A 23,229-nucleotide genomic window follows, 5' to 3' on the forward strand; every position below is an offset into this window, starting at 1 on the left:
CTTTTTTAAATAGTTTTCCTCTTATAAATGCATTTGAAATTCTATTAAATATAAAATAATAAATTAAATTTTAAAGCAATCTATTTTACTCAGTTCACAGCACACAAACTGTTGACTCCCAAATAGCCCCAAATACTTTTATATATTCATAAAAGTATTGTAAGATATTGATATAGAAATATACCTATATACATAAAATTATGGTTGCTTACTCCTTCCTAGAATTCATATTCAAAATTTTCAGTGGTAGTATTTTAATGAATGAAGTTCTTTTTCTTTTGGTTTTTGAGTCATACCAGGCTTATTACTGGCTCCATGCTCAGGAATTGCTCCTGGCAGGCTTGGGGGAACCATATGGGATGCCGGGTTTCGAACCACCATCCTTCTGCATGCAAGGCAAACACTTGGCTTGACATCCATGATATCTCTCTGGCCCCATGAATGAATTTCTTACTTCAAACAGATTTTCATGTGAAACAGGAATGATGGTCATTTTTCCAAAAGAAGGGATTGTACACTTCAGGAGTTTAGATGAAGCGGTTGTTTTTGGATTCTAGGCGAGTTCGTGACCAGAGCCCAGAAGGATAGTTTAGCATGGAACAGACAGCAGAGGACTAGCACATATTGGTTCAAACCATCTGGGAACAACTTTAGAGAGATTACTTAGGTGAAAATGGGTAACTTATAGGGTGTGAACTCTGTGTATTTAGGGACTCAAGGAAAGCAGGTTGTGTGCTCTGTGCTTTAGCTACACAAGAAAAAGTGAAAGTAGTCCTTGACGTTGTCCCTAAGAGCAGTGGATAATAAACTGACAGTATCGAAACACTCTTGACAACACTCTCGAAAGTATTAATAAATACTAAAAAAAGGGTATGGTCAAAACTTTTAAGTTGCAGCAGCTCACCCTTTCTCTTCCTCTCTTCCTCCCTCTATCCCTCACAGACCTTTCTACATTTTCAAAAACCACATCATTAGTGGCAGAAAAGTGACATTTTCTGAACTCCATATCAGTAATCACAACTCCTCAACTCCATACCATCATTTGGTATATCTATTAATATGATCTACTTAACTCATGGACTCATTAATTCTTAATAAATGTTATCTGATAGTGACTGTGGAGGACTATGCTCAGAGCTATAGAAGATCAAAGCTAAATAAGATAGTATGCCCTAAAGGAACTTCCCATGCAGTGTCAGAGATAAATTCATATATAGATAACACTGAGTAAAGACAGTTGAAAGAACTAAAAGGAGTCTGAATGTATTGGTGAGCCAAAAGAGAAAGAAATATTAAGAAAAGGTGGCACTTCCATCAAACTGATATTGGTAGACTTTAGATTTGAAAAGATAGAACAAAATGAATTAATATCACTCTTATCAAACATCTATTCTCCGGACCAGCAATAATTCACTTTTTAACTTTCTTAGAGATAACTAACCAACTTGTCCAAATTTGTTAAAGACTATCATGATTTTAGCATTGAGTGTCTCAAAATTCAGTAATGTGTTATAGGGAAAAACAATCTGTGGGAGCACATATTTACCTTTGAAATAAAAAAGGAAGAGATAAACCTCCACTTACAGATCTGGGGGCTTTGCATGACTGGAAAGAATGATTGAAAAACGGCTGTGAGATCATTCAGACTATTCCCAATGGGAACCCTGCAACTATTAGTGGCAGGACATCTTCATGAGTCTATTTACCTGAAAACTTGACTCAGAATACGTTGGCTGTCACAGACATTTGCATTATCATCCCCAGTAAAGGAGAAAGTCTACCACACACATTCTGTAAGGTTAACAAGTACCTCAGTAATAATATGTGGGGGTCAGCTGTGTACTTATGTTATAAAAAAATCGGTGGTAAAATCTAACACTATATCGTACAAAGCTGACCTTATTTGTAGATATCCTCAAGAAGATTATGAGTCATTCTCACTACCAGAATCTGTTTCCCTATTTTTGTTAATCAGTGGGTGCAACGACTGAATGTTGGCCACCAAATAGCAAATACCCTCTCCCTGTATTTTCTACTTTTCTGTTAACTGGTGCCTCAGCGGAAAAGGTCTATGGTGCTGCTATTCAATTTTATGAACCATACTCTGAAGAGAATCTCACAGAAAAACAGAGGCTTCTTTCAGGTTTAACTTCATCAGCATATGGAAAGTTTGACAGTTCCAAAAAAATTTACACAAATAAAAACATCTTTTTCACTGGCCTTTTTCTGATGCATTCGGAAAATTTCTGCCTCTTCTGTACCATTATTTCATCTCTGGACCTCATGTGCTTCCAATTGAGAAGCATATTTCTCATTTTCTGCATAAAGTTCCTTTTCCATCTCCTCAAAGACCAAGGATTTTAGTTCATTTATCGCCACATGAAAATCTGATTCTCAGTCTGTTTCTTCGTCTCTTCCACTAAGCGGTGGCAAGTTTTCAACACTACTTCAGAATTAGGTCCTGAAAATGCCATGACTGTTGGTGTTTGCACTTAAGTTAGAATTTAAGATTCTTGTCCATTTATTATGGCCTTTTAAGCTTACTGATGTGACTGAAGCATTAATGTTTATGATTTCCCCTTTCCATTGGCCCTGTCCATATGTTCCACACTGCCCACTGGCTTTAGTGGATGTCTTGAGTGCACCATTTCCTAACTCATAGTAGGAATTGATTCAAGATACTTTGATCTCTGTGACCCTCCACCAGATGTTAGTTGTGTTGATCTAGATATCAACACCATTTCCCAAACTGGTGACAAAAAAAAATGTAGCCTGGAAGATACTTCCAAAGAAGCCATGTAAAAATCTGATGAACTAACTCACTGAAAAATTTGCATCAGAAACTGGCAAATTTATAGCAGAGAGCAAGAGATGATGGACTGATGGATTTAGCAATGACTGACTACGATTTTAATTCTAGGGATAGATTTGGAAATTCAATAAGCATTTTTGTTTTTCATGGCCTCTATTTTAAAAGGCTACAAGTCATACTTAAGATTAATAACACAAGTCCATCTGATACAGCCACAGATGCTAGCTCTCTTTTTGCTCTCCAAGCTTTCTTATGAAGCCGGGATGGACACACCAAAAATTTATAATTTGATGACCAAAGTACAAATGTTTATTTGCTTCACTGAGGAATGTTCATTTGTCAGTGACAAAGATGTAAGCCTGGCATTTTTTGATGATTGTGTTGATAAAGTTGGTGGTGGCCTATCTATGGACATAGAGGAAGTAGAAGCATTTCCAGTTATTTCCTGAGGCCTTCTGAGAAAAAAACAGTTATAAATAACAGATTTAACGGTGTTCACTACAAAAATCATATTAAATGCAAAGGGTTAAAAACAAACAGTTCTTGTTATTTAAGCATTAAATTTGCTACTGGTGAATCTGTACTTCAGGTTTATCAATTATCCATTTATTCAATCTACTTAATTATCTTCTTTAAACAATGTAAAACTAGTTTATAATACTGACAGCTAATTTCACAAAACTTAAATAATTTCAACAAAATAAGAATTCCAATTTTATATATTCCTATTATTCCAAAATAGGACTGCCTCCTATCAACTATCATATTTTGATGTAACAAGAACAGTGGTTTCTATTAACTATCGTCAGAATAGACTATTTTATTAATGGCCCAGTGGAACTAAAGAGGCTGGGGTTACTTGTGGCAAGGTTTGACCCAGTGATAGGGGACTGAAAGTTTGGTGAGCATCTCAGCAGTGGCTGGGGTTCACCAAGGTCGCATCCAGAGTCCCTGAGTTATTTAGGGATAGGACAGTGTACTATGGATCTAACCCAATGTCTCATACATGTTAGGCATATGCTTTATCATTTGCATTGAATCCCTTGCCCTGCCAGAATACAAGACTGAATGGTAGCTTTTAAAATCTAGAATTATAAAATTGGATTATTAAGCATTAGATATACATAACTGATATGCTGATATATGTGCTTTTATTTTTCTGGAAAATATAATACATAGAGAAATCTTAATAACACAGGGTTAATTAAGTATGCTAAGAATGGCCATTTCCAATGTCAGATGTTCTAGAAATCAAAGTACTTTCTATTAGAAGACAAAGAATACTCAATGATTAAATATTAAAGATGTCCAAAATACTAAGGCAGTAACTAGTAGCTAGTCCCATATAATGATAGATTCTTGATTTCTTCCAGGTTGATTCAGATGTCAGGACAAAAAATGAGTCCTTTAACTTTTCTGAAGCCTAAGAATAACTAAGTTCTTGCCCTCTCTAAAAGTTTATGAATATAAAATGAAAACTTAACTTCAATTATTTCAACAGATAATGGTTCAAATTACGCATATGCATAAGAATCTTTTGAAAAACTTTCTAAGTTTTTTTCATTTCTGAAGATTTGAGTAAATTCTGTTTTGGTGAGGTTGTAAGTGACAAAATATTATTTCATTGAATGCTTGGTCTAAAAATCTGTTTCTGAAATTAGAGGACATTATGCTCCATGAAGTCAATTAGAAGGAAAGGGACAGATACAAAATTATCTCACTCAAATCTAAGACCTAAAGATACACAGTAGGTTATTAACTAAGGGCTATAACACCACAATGAGAAAACTGATCCACAAAATAAAATTGGTGAGAGTGAAAGGGATGAAGAGCATCAGGGTTCTTGGGGGAAACCGAGTGAGAAATATTGGTGAGGGGTTTGGTGCTAGAATTAAGTACATGGAAAAATCATTATTAACAATATTGTAAACAACAGTACCTCTATCCAAAAGGTCCACTATGTTTATCAAATTGTAATTGTAGCTTATGAAATATCAACTTTATACTGGAATCTTTTAGTTTCCACTCCTTAATTATTTTCTGGCTTTTCATTTCTATTTCAGGAATCTCTTTATTTCTTAAGACCTCTCCTCCCCACTTCCCTAAGGCTTTATTTATACTGGTAACAAATGACTCACTGCAATTTGTGCAGCACAGTATGATACAAAAAAGGTCTTTATTAAGAATTAAGTAGAGTAGACAAGAAGACTTCCTTCCTCTCTGGGCAAGATGGCGGGGAGAGAGGGCGGCGTGACATTGGGGCAGCCACATCTTTTTCTCGCCAGGATCTCTCCCATGTTGGATGTTACTAAGCTGACACCACTTTCACATGAAGTTATCAGTAGACAAGCTCAATTAATATAGGTACAATTGGTCATGTAGCCCATGGAAATCCACAGTTGTAAAAGCTATTCCTGGAATTCACACTGTCAGATTCAAAAATAAACTTGAAAGAAATATTACCATCAAACTTGGATATGCTAATGCTAAGATTTATAAACTTGATGACCTAAGCAGTCCTCGTCTAGAATGCTATAGATCCTGTGGAAGTAGTACACCTGATGAATTTGCAACAGACATTCCAGGAACTAAAGGGAATTTCAAATTAGTCAGACATGTTTTCTTTGTTAACTGTCCTGGTCATGATATTTTGATGGCAACTATGATTAATGGTGCAGCAATGATTGATGCAGCTCTTCTATTGATATCTGACAATGAATCTTGCCCCCAGCCTCAAACATCTGAACACCTGGCTGCCATAAAAATCATGAAACTGAAGCATATTTTGATTCTACAAAATAAAATTGATTTGGTAAAAGAAAGCCAAGCTAAGGAACATTTCGAACAGATTCTTGCATTTGTACAAGGTACAGTAGCTGAAGGAGTCCCTATTATTTCAACTTCAGGTCAGTTAAAATACAATATTGAAGTTGTCTGTAAGTATATCGTGAAAAAAATTCCAGTACCTCCAAGAGACTTCACTTCAGAGCCCCAACTTATTGTTATTAGATCCTTTGATGTCAACAAGCCTGGCTGTGAAGTTGATTACCTTAAAGGGGGTGCGGCTGGTGGTAGTATTCTAAAAGGAGTATTAAAGGTGTGCCAAGAGATAGAAGTCAGACCTGGCATTGTTTCTAAAGATAGTGAAGGAAAACTCATGTAACTAATTTTTTCCAAAACCATATCACTTTTTGCAGAGCATAATGATCTTCAGGATGTTGCTTCAGATGGTCTGATTGGAGTTGGAACAAAAATTGACCCTACTTTGTGCCACACTGACAGAATGGTGGGCCAGGTACTTGGTGCCATTGAAGCTTTACCTGAGATCTTTACAGAATTAGAAATTTCCTATTTCCTACTTAGACAGCTTCTAGGTGTCTGCACTGAAGGAGACAGGAAAGCAGAAAAGGTGCAAAAGCTATCTAAGAATGAAGTTCTTATGGTGAACATAGGGTCTTTGTCAACAGGAGGAAGAGTTAGTACAGTGTGAAAGCTGATTTGGGGGAAAAATTATTCTGACTAATCCTGTGTGCACTGAAGTAAGAGAAAAGATTTGCACTTATCCGAAGGTTGAGAAGCACTGGCGTTTAATTGGTTGGGGACAAATAAGAAAAGGAGTGACAATCAAACCAACAGTAGACAATGACTGAAGAATTCCAGCTTAATATTTTCGGTATGAAGTTAAAATTTCTTTTAAACTGAGATGTATTTTCAAATAAATACTTGGAATTTCACAGCTCATTACTTAGTCCTAGCTGTAGGACTGTTCTCATTTTATGATGATGAAAATTCAATCTATTAAAATCTGGTCTATAATAAATGTAAAAATTGGCATTATATTGGATTGAATCTATTTTTGAGCACAAAATAATTGTTCCTAAATAAAGTTTCCATTTATACAGAAATGCAGGTTAGAAATGGAATTTTAACATAATCGGTTTTTGCTATAGAACCTACTTATTTAGAAAAAAAAATCTTCCGTGCTTTTCATGTTTTTTTGGGGGGAGGTTGTTTTTTGGGCCACACTCAGTGACACTCAGGGGTTACTCCTGTAATACATGCTCAGAAATCGCTCCTGGCTTGGGAGACCACATGGGACACCAGGTGATGGAACCACAGTCTGTCCTAGGTTAGCACATGCAAGGCAAACACCCTACTACCTGTGCCACCACTCTGGCCTCCTCATGATTCAATTTCGAGTAGCTCCAGACTTGAAGGACAATTGCAAGGAAAAATTTGGAGATAAAAATTATCCTTAAAGTCTAATTCCCCACCCCTTATTTTTGTCTTTTTGGGACACATTTGGCAGTGCTCAGATCTTCTGGGAGGAGTGTGTCACTTCCAGTGCTTGGGATCATGTGGTGCAGGAAGTCAAGCCTGAGTCTTCTGCATGCAAACTATACACTTAGCTCATTTGACTAGCTCTCTGGCCACTCAATATCTTACATTGTTTTATCTACTTACCGATTTTATTGATGTAGATTCTAATATTTGTAAACTTTAAAGAGTAAATTATGTTATAGGGTAAATCTTGATTTTTTGATTTATTCCTTTTTTTTTTTTATTATCTTTGGGTCATACCCATAGGCGCTCAGGGGTTACTCTGGGTCTGTGCTCAGAAATCAATCCCTGGCAGGCATTGGGAGACCATATGGGATGCCGGGGATTCAGACCACCATCCATCCTATGTTGGTCATGTGCAAGGCAAACACCCTACCACTGTCCCTATCGCTCTGGCCCATATTTATGCTTTTTTAATTTCTTGTGCTATGCTTTACTCTTATTTATGTTTTTTAAATTTCTTGTGCTATGCTTTACTCTCCTTCCTTCCTTCTTTCCTTCCTTTTTATTAGCTTTTTCTTTTTAGAATTTCATATAGTTACTGATAGATTAGTATTTTTCTGGAGAAGCTTTAAAATTTTTTCATAGTAAGTCATTTAATTTTGGTAGGGTTGAACCCAGGCACTGAGCTTTTTTTTTTTTTTTTTTTTTTTAGAAATTCTTCAGCATTGATAAAGTTTGTGAAGTAGGTAAGAGAAACAGCACACCCAAATTAACTGAATTATTTTAGTAATTTGAGAATGCTCTCTTTGCCTTTTTAAGTCTTTATTTAATGTGGGATTTGATGTCACAGTCAGAATGTTGTGCTCTTCGAGTTATTAAAGCTAACTTGTAGAAGTGTTTAAAAATTAAGTTAAAAATTAAGGGGCCAGAGAGATAGCATGGAGGTAAGGCTTTTACCTTTCATGCAGAAGGTCATCAGTTCGAATCCCGGCATCCCATATGGGTCCCCTGTGCCTGCCAGGAGCCAATTTCTGAGCACGGAGCCAGGAAAAAACCCCCTGAACACTGCTGGGTGTGACCCAAAAAACCACAAATAAATAAATTAAGTGATGGGGCCAGAGAGATAGCACAGTAATAGGGCATTTGCCTTGCATGTGGCTGATCCAGGTGGGATCTGGTTTGATTCCCGGCATCCAATATAGTCCCACAGCCCGACAGGGTCAATTTCTAAGTGCAGAGCCAGGAGTAACCCCTAGAGCACCACTAGGTATGCCTCAGAAAACCAATCAATCAAGTTTAGAAAAAAGAATTCAAGTGAATGAATCTGTTGATGAATGAATATACATCTAACTGAACAAAATAATTTGAGATTTAATAATAAAATGAAATAGATGATGAAACTAGTGATGAAACTCGAGTGTGGATTCAAAAATATCTTCTGTATATAAATAAGTAGATAATATAATCCATTCTCTCAGAAGTTATTTGTGAAAAATATAAAAAACACAATTATTTGCTTTTAAGAGGATCACTAAACAATATCTGTGTCATCATAGACATTCTGTTTACTTAAAAATACTAACTGAAACAGCGATTAGTATCAAGTATTTGAATTAGACATTTAAAATATTAATAAATATAGTTGTAACATAAACTGAGAAAATTATCTAATGCCACACTATTCTCTCATTGTGGTAATAGAGTTCTGTTCTACTTTTCATTTGCAATGTTAACACATAGAGCAGTAGTAAGGGTACTTGGCTAATGGTGTGGAAAAATAAGTTTCCAGAAGGTAAGAAGAATTTCTCCATTGGAGGGCAAATCCATGGTTCAGAAGCAGTTACTGCTTCGGTTTTTACTGATATTCCCAAGGTCCTGCTGAATCTGGCCAAGTTTTAGAACTCTCACCTCCCAGTGATATCAACACTGTAAAGAAATCAATGGATCAGTGCCTTTGCTCCTACCTCCTGGTTTTCTAAAATTCAGTACACAGGTTTTGATAACTTCATTTTTCACATTTTGGTTCCATTTATTTTAGTGAATTTTTCTTTCCATAAAATCCAATTTATTGTGATCAAGCTATTTAAAGACTTTCAGAATCTCAATTAGAATAGTCACTAGTATTTGGGAAAAAAAAACACACCCACTTTTTCTGTCTTTGACTTTGCAATTAGCCTTGCCTGGAAGACTGTTTCCTTCTATATCTTTCGGCCATAACTCAAGAGTTAGTGTAAATGTCACTCCTTCTAGTAACTGTTTCCTGGTTATATTCTAAGATAGCACTAATTAACACTGATCACTTTTTCTACTGAATGTGGCACTTAAAGAAAAAACTCTTCTTTGGGCAAAAGTTTAATTCGAAGTTTGTATCATATCACCAAGAAGCAAAGTATGCAATTAAATAATTTCAGATTCCATCATTTATTTTTTGTATTTCTATGTAATATAAATATTTTTAGGTTTATATCTTATTATCACCCCTGTTTCCTTTACTGGAAAAATAACTGTTCACAATTACTGAGTATATTTACAAACAATAGGAATTGAATTACATAATTTAATATATAAAATAATATATTTTAAGTCTTGGATATGAAATCAAGATGACAATAGGAAATCATCTGTTTCACCTCACAAAAAAGAACTGGGGAGAAATAGTGAGGGTTCCATAAATTACAGTGACATTGAAGTATTCCCCAGAAGCTTTCAAGGATCTATACACACAAAATCAAAGAATTGAGGAGACTCATTTTTCCTTGGATGGAAAGTGAGTAATAGAGATAGCAGAGAAGCTGGCCATTAGGTTCTTGTAGGGTGGGCAGTAGGACAATGAAACGAATTTAGAGATATATTCATATAATCCAGTTGAAACTTGTATGGAAGAGTTGGGGTGCTCTACAAATGTCAGACAGGTAAAGAGAACCACAAAGTACTCCAAGGCTGTCAGAAAAACCTTATTTTATAAAATGGTTGATTTTTAATTTTTGATCCCTGCAATCATCTATAATTGAATTCATTAATAATTAATTCCAGCGATTATTTATTAATTGTCAAATTTTCGTGGCAGCCACTGGATTTTCAATTACTGTTTCAGAAACCCTTCACCTAACAGAAATGCCCTATCAGGTGTGAGGAAGGGATGTTTGTATTATATTTTTGTGTTCCTAGGGTAATATCCCTAGGGTGGTATAGCTGTTCATATGGGAGCTCAATTTTCAGTTTTGGAGGAATCTCCATATCACTTTCCATAAATGTTGGACTAGACAGCATTCCCACCAGCAGTGGATAAGAGTTCCTTTCTCTCTACATCCCCGCTAGCACTGCTTATTCTCCTTCTTTGTGATGTGAGCCAATCTCTGTGGTGTGTGAGGTGGTACCTCATAGTGCTTTGATTTGCATCTCCTGATGATTAGTGATGTGGAACATTTGTTCATGTGCCTTTTGGGCCATTTGTATTTCTTTTTTGTCAAGTATCTGTCCATTTCTTTCCTCCAATTTTTTGATGGGATTAGATGTTTTATCTTGTAAACTTCTGTCAGTGCCTTGTATATTTTGGATATTAGCCCTTTGTCTGATGGGTATTTGGTGAATAGTTTCTTCCACTCAGTGGGTGGCTCTTGAATCCTGGGCATTGTTTCCTTTGAGGTGCAGAAGCTTCTCAGCTTAATATATTCCTATCTGTTTATCTCTGCTTCTACTTGGTTGGAGAGTGCAGTTTCCTTCTTGAAGATGCTTTTAGTCTCAGTGTTATAGTGTTTTACCTACATGTTGTTCTAATATACCTATGGTTTCAGGTATCAAAGCCTTTAGTCCATTTGGGCTTTTACCTTCAATACATGATGTTAGCTGGGTATCTTAAGTTTCACTTTTTTGCAAGTGGCTAAGCAGTTGGTGCCAACACCAACTTATTGAAGAGGCTTTCCCTGCTTGCTATTTACAATAGCAAGACTCTGGAAACAACCAAGATGCCCTTCAAACAGATGAATGGCTAAAAAAAACTGTGGTACAAAATACACAATGGAATATTATGCAGCCGTCAAGAGACATGAAGTCATGAAATTTTCCTATACATGAATATACAGGAATCTATTATGGTGAGTGAAATAAGTCAGAGGGAGAGAGATAGATGCAGAATAAGTCTCACTTATCTATGGGTTTTTGTGAAAAATAAAGACATTCTTGCAATAATTTTCAGAGACAAAAGAGAGGAGGGCTGGAATTTCCAGTTCACTACATGAAGCCTCACCCAAAGAGTGATGAGTGCAGTCAGAGAAATACTACATTGAGAACTATCCTAACAGCATGAATGAATGAGGGAAGTAGAAATCCTGTCTCGAGTACAGGTGTGGGGTGGGTGGAGAGGAGGGAGATTTGGGACATTGGTGGTGGGAATGTTGCACTGGTGAAGGGGGGTGTTCTTTACATGACTGAAATCATACGACTACAATTATGTTTGTAATCAAGGTTGTTTAAATAAAGATATTAATAAAAATATGTTAAAAAATACCTCTATTAGGGGCCAGAACCCACAGTTTTAGAATGCAGGTTCTGTACTATACTCCTAAGCTTGAAAGGGTGCTGACATCCCATGGCTCACTAAAGGTTGACTAAATGCTGAGTCTTAAATTTGTGTACCTATATAACCAGAAAGGAGGATTAGAAGTGGTGGTGTAAATACTATCCTGGTTCATGCCCTCAACCCCTTCTCAATAGCAGCTACACTTTCTATCACAGAAACTACTGATCAGATTTCTAGTTCTTTTTTTCCTTTTTGCGAGGCCACTCCTTGAAGTGCTCAGCATGGCTGTGCATATTAGATGGACAATGCTTGGGCTTAACAGTGAAGTGCAGCTTAGAACCAGTATTGTTGAGGGTCACCAAGGCTGCATCCTTATATCAGGGACTAAACTCAGGCTCACTAAAGTACTTTGAGCTTTTTCCCTGGCCCTTATATACCCGTTCTTCTATAAAACTCTGCTCCAAGAAATAAGAGAGGACACACGGAAATGGAAACACATACCCTGCTCATGGATTGGCAGGATTAACATCATCAAAATGTCAATCACTCCCCAAGGCATTATACAGATTTAATGCCATCCCTCTAAAGATACCCATGACATTCTTCAAAGAAGTGGATCAGACACTTTTGAAATTCATTTGGAACAATAAACACCCTCGAATAGCTAAAGCAATCATTGGGAAAAAGAATATGGGAGGAATTACTTTTCCCAACTTTAAACTGTACTACAAAGCAACAATTATCAAAACAGCATGGTATTGGAATAAGGATAGGTCCTCAGATCAGTGGAATAGGCTTGAATACTCAGAAAATGTTCCCCAGAGATACAACCATCTAATTTTTGATAAAGGAGCAGGAAATCCTAAATGGAGCAGGGAAAGCCTCTTCAACAAGTGGTGTTGGCACAATTGGATAGCCACTTGCAAAAAATTAAACTTAGACCCCCAGCTAACATCATGTACAAAGGTAAAATCCAAATGGATTAAAGACCTCGATATCAGCCCCAAAACATAAGATATATAGAACAGCACATAGGCAAAACAACTCCAGGACATTACAGGCATCTTCAAGGAGGAAACTGCACTCTCCAAGCAAGTGAAAGCAGAGATTAACAGATGGGAATATATTAAGCTGAGAAGCTTCTGCACCTCAAAGGAAATAGTGCCCAGGATACAAGAGCCACCCACTGAGTGGGAGAAACTATTCACCCAATACCCATCAGATAAGGGGCTAATCTCCAAAATATACAAGGCACTGACAGAACTTTACAAGAAAAAAACATCTAACCCCATCAAAAAATGGGGAGAAGAAATGAACAGACACTTTGACAAAGAAGAAATACGCATGGCCAAAAGACCACATGAAAAAAATGTTCCACATCACTAATCATCAGGGAGATGCAAATCAAAACAACGATGAGATACCACCTCACACCCCAGAGAATGGCACACATCACAAAGAATGAGAATAAACAGTGTTGGCGGGGATGTGGAGAGAAAGGAACTCTTATCCACTGCTGGTGGGAATGCTGTCTAGTTCAACCTTTATGGAAAGCGATATGGAGATTCCTCCAAAAACTGGAAATCGAGCTCCCATACGATCCAGCTATACCACTCCTAGGAATATACCCTAGGAACACAAAAATACAATACAAAAACCCCTTCCTTACACCTATATTCATTGCAGCTCTATTTACCATAGCAAGACTCTGGAAACAACCAAGATGCCCTTCAACAGACGAATGGCTAAAGAAACTGTGGTACATATACACAATGGAATATTATGCAGCTGTCAGGAGAGATGAAGTCATGAAATTTTCCTATACATGGATGTACATGGAATCTATTATGCTGAGTGAAATAAGTCAGAGAGAGAGAGAAAAACGCAGAATGGTCTCACTCATCTATGGGTTTTAAGAAAAATGAAAGACACCCTTGTAATAATAATTTTCAGACACAAAAGAGAAAAGAGCTGGAAGTTCCAGCTCACCTCAGGAAGCTCACCACAAAGAGTGATGAGTTTAGTTAGAGAAATAACTACATTTTGAACTGTCCTAATATTGAGAATGTATGAGGGAAATGTAGAGCCTGTTTAGGGTACAGGCGGGGGTTGGGGGGGAGGAGGGAGATTGGGGACTTGGGTGATGGGAATGTTGCACTGGTGATGGGTGGTGTTCCTTTTATGACTGAAACCCAAACACAATCATGTATGTAATCAAGGTTTTTAAATAAAAAAAAAATTAAAAAAAAAAAAAAAGATATTAATGTATGTACCCTTATTAACAATTCTCTACATTGTCACTGGGCATTATTTCTTAACACAAAACAAATTTTTTATACTCTTTAAAATATATAATTTTAGTTATGATAGTAATAGTCTAAACATGTATGGAACTGATTATAAAATTACTGTACCCCACCACCAGCAAAATACCTAATTGCCACTACCACTGTCCCCTTGTCAAAAAATCTAGTCTACCTCTTTGTTCACCTACTGTTTAGTAATCTGAATTTTGCAATCTAATGATTTGTCATCATTCTATGCTGTCTATTCCCTTGTTGAAAGTGTTAGACTTTCTTCCTCTGAATTACTTTGCTTACCATGAAACCCTCTAGTTTCATCCACATTATAGTAAACGAAAAGGTTTAATTTGTTGTTTTATATAGTAACTGTTAAGGTTATAGATCACATATATTCTATACATTCCTCTGTCATTTGATATTTAGGTAATTTCCATAGCTGAGTTACTGATTATTGCAGTAATGAACATAGGTGTGCATATAACTTTTTAATTTCAAAATGCCAGTTCTTACAGCAAGTGGAAAAAATCAAACAAAAATATATATATTAAAACATGCCATCAATTGTTGGTTTATTAGAAGTAGTAACACTATTAGTTATTAAATGTAATAGATTAACAAAAATAAAAACTTCAGAAAACTTTAAAATAGAGAAAGAAAATGATGATCACTGATTCTTCCCAGGCAGTCTTATCCAGGCTGATGATACCTCTGGTCGATTCTCAAAAGAGTAGGGATAGTCTCTCTTTTTTGCCTTATAGTCATACCTGACTCCCTCTGACAGAAATGGCCCAACTCCTCACTGAACTCATATAGCTTGAACAGCTGAACCTTCTTAGGAGGGTGTAGAATATGAACAGAATAGAAAATCCTGATATATTCTTGAAATGGTGGTGGGCCAAGTTTCTCAACCCCAACATACACCCTCACCATCAGAAAACCCAGCAGCCTCTGCCTGGACACACCATCTTCACAGCAGAACAGTATAGTAACTGCCACTGACTCTTCCCAGGTACCCTTCCCAGCTCAAGGCTGCAACATTCTGGAGCTTTCTCAGAATGAATTGATGGAGGCAGATTTCCCACAAATGTAAGCCTACAGTTACAGATCTTAAACCATTTGGTTGCAAGTGGCAACCTGACACCTCTAAAATTTATAGTAAAGTCAGCTCATTAGTATCATAACAAATCTCATGGGAGTTACATAAAAATTGACCAAGCTTATTGAGTCTAAACAGTAACACAGAATAAAGAAAGCTGAACTAGCACCACCAACCACAGCCCAGTAAATCCATAGACAATGAATTTAGTAACACCAAGGAGAGATATAAGAATTAGTTATATTTGACTAGGGGCTGGAAAAATAGCACTATGAGAATGGTGTTTGCCTTGCATATTGTCGAGCCAGGGTTTGATCCCCAGCATCCCATATGGTCCCCCAAGTTTGCCAAGAGTAATATCTGAACGCAGAGCTAGGAGTAGTAACCCCTGAGTTAAGTCAGGTGTGTCCCCAAAATTAAAACCCAAGCCAAAGAAATGAAAATGACCTTTGTTGATCTAAGTTTTGATAATAACATTTGTCTTTATGCTGTAACAAACAATATGAAGTAAATCTGTTTGTGACTCAAGGGGCCAGGCTAGTGTGGTGAGTGGAAAACTGGAGCAACTAATGAAGAGAAAACCATACAGAGAAGGAATTTGTTTTGAACAATTAATATCTGAAATGACTATATTATTAACAACTTGGTAAATCATAGTGTAATAAATTTTTGATTAAAAATTTATAGAAAAAATGGGCAGACTAAAAAATATAACACATAGCACTAGCCTCTCAGCAGAATTATGTCACAAGGAGAAAGCAGCTCTCTAAATTCCAACCTCCTAAACATAGATTATATCACACTATCAACTATCAGTTAAAAATTGCTTTAATAAAGACATTACAAACTAAAACTAAAAAAGAGGTAGAAAGGTAAATCACAAAAATAAAAAGTAACTTAAGAAACTCAACTAGATGCAACAAAACTCAGAAAAATTGCTTAGAAAATAAAACTAACAAATAGTAGTTAGAATATATAATTTAAATAAGAGAATAACATTCAAAATGTGAAATTCAAAAAATGAGAGTCAGGGGCCAGAGAGATAGTGCAGCAGTAGGGTGTTTGCCTTGTATATAGCTGACCTGGGAGGGGTCTACCCAGCCTGCCAGGAGCGATTTTTGAGTGCAGAGTCAGGAGTGACCCTGAGGACCACTGGGTGTGGCCACAAAGCCAATCAATCAATCAATCAATCAAATAAAGTTTAAAAAAAAAAGAGTCAAAAGTTCTAGAAAAGGGGCCGGGCGGTGGCGCTGGAGGTAAGGTGCCTGCCTTGCCTGCGCTAGCCTAGGACGGACCGCGATTCGATCCCCCGGCGTCCCATATGGTCCCCCAAGAAGCCAGGAGCAACTTCTGAGCGCATAGCCAGGAGTAACCCCTGAGCGTCACAGGGTGTGGCCCAAAAACCAAAAAAAAAAAAAAAGTTCTAGAAAAAATTACGAAAGCCTTGAAATACTATACAATTAATCAAAAATGATAATTAACTAAATAAATAACAAAACTCTCTAAAAACTAGCTGACAGCATAACAAAATGCTTTAACAATAAATGGCTATCCCAGAAGGGAAGCAATAGGAAAAGAACAAAAATCTTATCTGAATGTTAAATTTAAAAATACTTACAAAATTTTCGGCCACGAACACTGGATCCTGCAAGATTCTCAGTTAAAGAGAGATACAGAGGCATACACATAAAAATAAAAGCTAAGGGAATTTGCAACACTAGATTTCATCTTCAAGAAATGTTGAAAGGAACTCTATGTAAGTTTTTTTTAAGTCTATGAAAAACTGAGCAAGAAAATAGTACCAGAGCATTAAAGCCATAATCACAGTAGAAAATATTTATACTCAGTAAATGAACTTAACTCATCAAAAACACAGTGGTCAGTATATTAAAATGTAATAACATTTTCTATGCTGCTTATAAGACTTTCACTTAAATTACAAAAACAAACACATAGAGTTAAAAAAAAAGGCAGCACAATCCAATAGACAACTCAAAAAAGATATGAGCCACAGTACTGATAAACTATAAAATAAACTTCCAGACCCCCAAAAAATCAGAAGATATGTTGTATATTGCATAATAATGAAGGAAAACAAAAGACATAATTATTAATGTATATGTTCACCCATACCTATCCTAGTATATAAAAATAAAGGGAATACAAGAGGAATACATCATAATTATTAATATAATGGCCCAAAATAACTGCTCTAGAGTTCATAAAAGTGAATATTAAAAGACATAAATAGAAACACTGCAGTGATATAATCAGAAAAGTGAACTTTAACACTTCATTATTAGTAATGAAAATCAGCAAGAAAATAAATGCCTTAAATGTCAAACTAGATTTGATGGATTTAATATACGTTATGGAATATGTATGCTACCTCAAAACCAATAAAATTCATGTAAAATCCTCAAGTTATTTAACACTTTGAGATGAAAAATAATTACAATAAATTTATAAATATTAATTATTTATCAATTATCTTTTTAGACTACAATGAGAAGAAACTACATAGCAATTAACCAAAAGGTGAAAGAGGAAAAAACCATCATAAATTGATGTAAAATAAACATATTAAGATTAATTATTGCATCAATGAGGAAACCAAAGGTGAAGTGAAGGCTGCACTGGTGAAGGGGGTTTACAGTTTATGACTGAAACTCAACTACAAGCTTCTTTGTAATTATGGTGCTTAAATAAATATATTCTTAAAAAAAAAGAATATTGGGGGCCAGAGAGATAGCACAGCAGTAGGGCATTTGCCTTGCATGCAGCTCACCAGGACAGACAGTGGTTTGAATCCTGGCATCCTATATGGGTTCCCTGTGCCTGCCAGGAGCGATTTCTGAGTGCAGAGCCAGGAGTAACCCTTGAGCACTGCTGTGTGACCCAAAACAAACAAAAAAAATTAAAAAATATCTGGGATATTAATGAAAATAAAAACATAACCTATGAGCTGAATCAAATGCTCTACTATGAGTAAAGTTTATAACAATACTCAGGAAAGATGAATCTCTCTTTCATTCATAGCCCCCAAACCATATTTAAATCTTGTATCAAAGAGAAGAAAATGATAAGCAGTAAAACTAAAAGTCAGTATATGGAAAGAGAAATATACATAGGACAGAAGAAGATAACCAGGAAAACTAAGAACCAAATTGTTAGCACTCTCATGAGCATGGAAAAATTTTATAACAAAAATGTGGCTAATTTTTGTAGAATTTTTAGATGTTCTATCCTTTGTATTTAAGGGAAGGTTTAAAGAGAAGACCTGGAAATTACTGCCATGAATGCTTCCACAGAGCAAGAAGTTGAAGTACTGAGACATGAAAATTGAAACTGAGACATGCAGAAGTACTGTGAGAAGTAAGCATTAATTGCAAGAGGCTTCTAAGGCACTAAAGGCTAATCTGGGAAACTGGCGGGGGGGGGGGGCGGTTTGCTGGTATTTTATACTGAGCCCACCTCTATAGTCCTATTTACAACATCTAGAACAGGAGACAGATGCAGCCAACTTAACATAGAAGCCAGAACACAAAGTACCTAGGGAGCATGAGATTTTGATTAGATGATGGCAGAATAGGCCTGCACAAAATCGGTGGATAACACCAAACATTCAAAGCATTAAGCTAGAGGATGTTACCATGGTCTTCTGAACTTCATCACTAGTATATGCCAGTGCTGAGAAATACAATTTTCTTTGTAACTTCAAAGTTTAACTCACTACTACCACTCCTGTTAAGTATTCCCAGCTGTGATCACAGTCATTTACCAGGCCTGCCAGGTTTTGACATCATAGCTACTGTGAACTCAGTACCACAATAACGCTCCATTAAAATTCAAATTTCCAGTAGTTGTTCATTCTAAATGAACTTGAGTCACAGTCATTGTCTGTAATTTGTAATAGTGAAAGGCCTGTGGTCCTTTATCATTAGGCCTCACATAGAAACAGGCATAATAAATAAATAAGAAAATTTCACCTTTATCAATATATGAGGACAACATCAAAATATTACAAGCTTCCTGATGAATAATTCTAAGCAACAATTCTAGTAGCATTTCCTAAAATAAGGAAATCAATACAAAGAACTTTATTAAGGACAGAAAAAATATGAAAGTAAGAAAAAATACAATCAAGTAAAAAAATACAATCAAGTCTTAAACTAAAAAAATCCACAATAATTTAAATACAAATGTTGCGAATAATTATGCTCAGTAGTAGATAAAGGTTGAACCTGGGATAACATAGGAGACAGAAAAATAAGTTAAAAAAGAAAGTGATTTTCAAAAATAAAAAATGTATGCGATATATAAGATAACTAAAAATAATATATCTTTTTAAGAAACAAAATTACCATAAAAGAATTATAAAAATAGAAAAGAAAAAATGAGGAAGATGGTTGACTGGGTGAATAAGTGCCACGAACTTATACACTATGAGAAAAGAGACATAAACTTATATCAAGAAAGCCTGATGAAGCTCAAACAAAGCAGCCCAAATAAATACACTGAGAACCAAGATACACTGTAATTAAAATAACAGGATTCTGATAGATATAACTCTAAAAAGAGCATGGAAAAGTAAAAAAAAAAAAATCACATATACAGCTGACTCACACAATGCATAGCAGATATATTAACTTAAATTTGTCAAAAATTGATAAAATTTAAGATATAGAAAATGTTGCATGAGAAAGGCCTCCAAATAAGCATATCTTATTCAGCGAGGTTATCACCAGGTTTAAAGAGTGATCAAACTTTTAGACAAACAACACCTAAAATTTCAATGCCACTGAACCAGCTCAACAGCAAAATACTAAATGATTGACTATAAAAGAAAAATAAATTCCATCAGAAACAGTAGATATATCAATGAGTAAAATGAAGTGTGGGAAAGCAGCAAAGTAACACATCTCCTAGAAGGAACTTCAGGCTTGTATTGGATTTAAAGTGAGAAGTAATTTATACTTTGAAAATAAGTACATGATAACATTATGTCAAAAATGGTTAGAAGAAATAAGCAAGAGACAAAAAGAATCTGACTACATGCAACAGGAAATGCATGCAGGAAATTAAGGCCAACAACAACAACAACAACAAAAAACTACAAAATACCAGAAATCATAAGGAAAATGGCATAATTGTTTTTTGTATCAATAACTGCTCTCTATACAGAGTGGCCTGATGGATAATAAAAAGAAACCCAACCTTCCGCTGCTTATAGGAAACACTTAAATTTGATTCCCAGCACCAAATGGCTTCCAACACATCACTATACATAATCTGAGCACTGGGAGGAATAACTCTATTCAAGAATTTCTATTATCTAAAAGACAAGAAAAATAAATATAGTGAGGTGGTACAGAATGGCATCTTTATATATTATCTGTGAGAACTTAAATTAGTTTAATTGTTTTTGAAAGTAGTAGTGCATTTTTTTCAAAAATTAAAAATAGAAGTTCCATACATTCCAATTTTTCAATTCAACAGTACAAGTTCCAAAAAAAAAAAAAAAAGTGAAGAAATATAACTCTCATGCTTCCTGTATTCTTATGTATAAGGACTAAAAACAACTAAATGTCCTCTGGCTGGTGAAGATGTAAAGTAAATACACAATAGAATACTTTTCAGTAATAAAAGAAAGATAAAGTCCTGCCACTTGCAGTAACATCCATGGATCTAGACGGGTATTACACTAAGTGAAATAAGTCAGAGAAAGATATTGTATGATTTCCCTTATGTGTAGTAGAAGGAAAAGCAAAAAGACCTAGAAACTTATTTAAAAAATAAACTTTTATACCTTAGGAGCAATTAATATTTATCACAAGATAACGATGAGGAATCAAAGACATGTGAGTGTTTATCAGGAAAAAGTGAATGAACCTATTGATTTTGAGTGATATACACCTGAAATCTATGTAGTGTTAGAATGCAATGACACTGCTATTTTATTTTCATGTACATTATATATATATGTATGTCTCTAAGTATAAAAGAAAACAATTTTCTGAATATCAAAAGAATTTACAAAGACATTAACTATATTTTAAGGTGCTTTTTTAAATTTTTTTTTTGTTTTTGGGCCACACCCGTTTTGATGCTCAGGGGTTACTCCTGGCTATGCGCTCAGAAATCGCCCCTGGCTTGGGGGGACCATATGGGACACCAGGGGATTGAACCGCGGTCCATCCTACGCTAGCTCTTGCAAGGCAGACACCTTACCTATAGCGCCACCTTCCCGGCTCGCTTTTTTAAATTTTTAATTAGAGAACAAATGCAAAGAAAGAGGACAAGGTAAAGTTACAGTGGAAGGACAATCATCCATAAACAGAATTCTCAGAAATCCCCTTGCTGATATCTCAACTTTGAACTTTCAGCCAAAGAACATTAAGAAAAATAAAACAGAACCCATGTACAATTACTTTGTTCCACAAGTCCCCAGGTTGTAATAAATAATATTCCTTAGCAGCACACAAAGCAATCTAAAGCCATAAAACTTATGTAACTCTATTTTAAGGTACTTTTACAGTCAAATGTTAAAATTGAAATACTTTCTAATAACCCCAATCTATTGATTAAAACATAAACAGAAAACAGAAAAAATTAAATAATCATTAACACTGAAAAATTACTTATCACTTCAAAGAAGCAACTGCAACAAGATAAAATTTCTCAGCTCATTCCAGGGAACTCAGTCAATAAAAGTTACTGTTTGCTAAGATTTGTAAAGTTATTTATATGGATTTACAAACTGCAAATCTACGAAAATTTATGTCTGTTCTTATCTTTTTATTTAAGGGTACAAACTGTTAATTTGATTTTTCCAGATTTGCAAATTTTATAATGAATTGAAATCCTGAGGGAACTAACAACAGATGGATGACTGTGTTATTCTAATTTCACCTACCTTAGGGTCTAGCAATATGTAAGTTTTAAAAAGACAATCAATCGCTCATTTCTAGAAACATGAAAAAAAATGAATATATCTATCTAGCATTACCTTTGAAACATTTTTTATCTCTTCAATGCCCAAATCAGCGCTGGAAAAAACAACACAGTAAAGGCTAATATCTATTTCCTAAATAATAAATGTAGAGAAGAGGGAGGCTGGCAGTGCTAATTCAGTGTTCTTAGAAAATAAATATGAAGAATGAAGAGAAAAGAGTTATGCTCCAAAAGAACGAATGGTAAATTTTTAAAAAGATTAATGGGTAGATCAGAACTGTACATAAAGGTCACTCTGAAAGTAGCATAAAGATAACTTAAAATAGTTGGCAGAAGCAATAGTTTGGTAGGTAAGGTGCTTGCCTTGTATACAGCTGACCCAGGTTTAATCTCTGGCACCCCATATGGCACCGGGTCTTCAGAGTCAGTGGAGTAATCTCTAAATGCAAAACTATGAATAAGCCCTAAGCACTAACAGGTAAGGACCAAAGGAAAAACAAGTTGAATTGACATTGGCTAGTAGGATTATGGTATAGAGTGTACGTTCACACTATTTCAAGTACAAACTCATCATCAAATAGGAAGAACCATACCCATCTTTAATGTTCTAATGTCCACTGAACCCCCTTCTATATTTTCTCCCTCTCCATTCCTTGGTTCTATTAACAGAACCTAAAGAATTTTATTTCATTTTGCTGAGTTTCCTTATAAAAAAATAATCCTTGAAAAGAAATCAGACACTGATTATATGTCAGGTAAAGAGGCAGCTGTGATATCACAGGTAAGAAGTTATGGTGGCCTAAGATAACACAGAATAAAGATAGATATATAGATAAATATACTGACATATAAACACAGGGACTGGAAACCTGAGAGATAATGCAGTGGGTGAGATACTTATATTTTATGCAGTCAACACAAGTTGGACTCCTGCACTACATTGACTCCCCAAGCCCACCAGGATGATTCCTAAGCACAGAGCCAGAAGTAAATAGCTGAACAAACAAATGAAAAATCATGCAAGGTCAAGAGGTAGTGTAAGTATTAAATTTGGTTTCCAGCACCACTGGAGCCCACAAACATTGTAGGTTATATAGTCTTTGAATTGCACTATTGTATGTGGCCTTCCATGGAGGTACAAATATGGCCCAGGTACCAATACCAGTACCAGCAGCTGTACATCATTGGGCTCTTGCAAGAATCACCAGTTGCCCTCCACTTCCAAAATAAAAGAACATAGCCTATGGTTTGGTGATTGGCA

General features: G+C 35.6%; 1 protein-coding gene and 1 pseudogene across 1 annotated transcript in view; one reads left to right on the forward strand and one right to left on the reverse strand.

Annotated features, from left to right (window-relative positions):
- Positions 1-23,229, reverse strand: part of TBC1D32 (TBC1 domain family member 32) — a 266,472-nt gene that overhangs the window by 56,455 nt on the left and 186,788 nt on the right.
- LOC126006384 (eukaryotic translation initiation factor 2 subunit 3, X-linked-like) lies at positions 5,042-6,462 on the forward strand (annotated as a pseudogene).

This window comes from Suncus etruscus, chromosome 4, assembly GCF_024139225.1.
Source record: "Suncus etruscus isolate mSunEtr1 chromosome 4, mSunEtr1.pri.cur, whole genome shotgun sequence".
NCBI classification, from domain to species: domain Eukaryota; kingdom Metazoa; phylum Chordata; class Mammalia; order Eulipotyphla; family Soricidae; genus Suncus; species Suncus etruscus.